At 45.6% G+C, this 1,882-nt stretch overlaps 1 protein-coding gene across 3 annotated transcripts in view; it reads left to right on the top strand.

The window, feature by feature from the left end:
- Nucleotides 1-1,882, top strand: part of LOC108797843 (tctex1 domain-containing protein 2-like) — a 17,987-nt gene that overhangs the window by 12,483 nt on the left and 3,622 nt on the right. The window lies entirely within an intron of this gene.

Here is a 1,882-nt window from a genome sequence, read left to right as displayed (position 1 = left end):
CCGGACAGAAGGGGGTGGGGGGGGGGGGGGATTAAAATGAAGCCATATTGAAATTTTGAGTAAGCCTCCGCTTTAAGGTTTCTGCTGTGTATGCCGAGTGACTGAAATCTCTGTTCTGGTGTTGTCTCTCCCCCTTAGTTATCCTGTTTATACTTAATGGCAAAGCCACCCCTGCTATGATGCTGGGTCAGCACCTCTAGTAAGGTTACCCAATGTGAACTGGGCTTCTGAACTTTGATTCCCTATCCCCAAAGGAAATGGCCAGCTTTAGGGAACGTTGATGCTGCTCTGCTTTGCTGAACTTGTAACTGAGATCTCCGCTCTTGTCTTGTGTCTTTCCGTATGTGTATTCTGATATTGATATCTCTGCCCTCATGCTCTATCGCATTAGTTACAGTGAGCTTGTATATAATCTGTGGATGATATTTCAGCCTTTCTGCTGTCTCCTTTAGCGATTTGGTATATAATCTGTAACTGAGATCTCTGTCCTATTGCCGGTTCACATCTAGTGATCTAGCAATCTATGACTAAGATCTTTGTTGTGATTCGGTGTCTCCTCTAGTGACATCTCTGCCCCGATTCTGTGTCTCTTCTAGTTGTCCAGTGTATAATCTGTAACTGCGATCTTTGTCTTCTCTAGTCCAGACACGGGCTACAAAGATGGCGGAAGGTCCAAGGCATAAACATTTCAGGAGAGACTGCTTAAACTTAAAGCGGAAGTAAAGTACAAAATGTAAAAATCACTGGGAGGTCGGGATTTTTGGCAGAAAAGACATGCAAAGTCTATTCTGCCCAAAAAGTTCTCCCCCTTTCCCCTAGCATTTTATTTGGTGTACGGTGTATGGAGTATGTGCCATGCAGTGTACACTCTCAGCTCTTTCACAGCACCTCTACGATACCATGATGGGCCTGATGGCAAAGAGGATATAACTCCGGGGCGCATGTGCAAGAGTTACATCATCATTGGCCACCCAATGGCCAAAGAGGATTCCTACGGAACCTGGAACTTGTGTTGTAAAGTAGTCACCGCTCCAAGCTCGCTCCTGTGATGGACTACAATGTCATGTTTGGTTTACTAATTTGCAGGGATTGCCCGAAATTTCAGCCGCCGAAACACATCGGCCGAAAATGGCACTTTTGGCAAAATGACGAAAGTGCCATCTTTTGGCCATAATAGCGGTGCATCCCTACTTTCTCTCCTCCCCGCTGGGCGCTGCTCTGTGTCCCAACGGGGAGGAGAGAAACTGTTACTGGAGGTCGAGTGCTGCGGGAGGAGACAGCTGTGAGCGGCAGCAGTCTCTCCTCCCCGCACCGCTCAGCCTCCTTTGACAGACTAGGAGGGTGGTGGTGTGTGGGCGGAGACAGCTGTCAGTGCTGTCACAGTAGGCCGGGGAGGAGTCTGCTGTCACAGGTGAAAGAGCTCTCCTCCAACACCGCTCGCTCAGCCTCCTGTGACAGCTGTCAGGAATGAGAGCGGTACACTCAGTGATCAGTGATCGCTGTGTGTTTTGCAAATAATTGAGGACATAGTATATTTACCCTGTCCCCAATTATGAATGAATGGGAAGTGATCTACATCCCCTCCTGTTCATTCATGATTGTGGACATGATAAACATACTATCTCCACATGTTATGAATGAACAAGAACACTCAGTATAAAGGATTCCTGTTTATTCATAACACGGGCTGCAGAAAAAGAGATTGAGGGCTCTGTGTTCTCAATCCCTTTTTCTATTTTAAAAGGGAGATATCAGGGGTCTGTTTAGACCCCTAATATTTCCCCGAAGCCCCCCCAACCAACAGTAAAGTAAAAAAATGAAAATATTTAATAAAAATTAAAAAGTGTGTGGATATATATATATATATATATATATATATATA

The sequence above is a fragment of the Nanorana parkeri genome, unplaced genomic scaffold (genome assembly GCF_000935625.1).
Source record: "Nanorana parkeri isolate BGI_ZX_2015 unplaced genomic scaffold, ASM93562v1 scaffold1350, whole genome shotgun sequence".
In the NCBI taxonomy this organism is placed as follows: Eukaryota; Metazoa; Chordata; class Amphibia; order Anura; family Dicroglossidae; genus Nanorana; species Nanorana parkeri.
The sequence above is the reverse complement of the archived record's forward strand: the minus strand, read 5'-3'. Positions and strand labels throughout refer to the sequence as shown.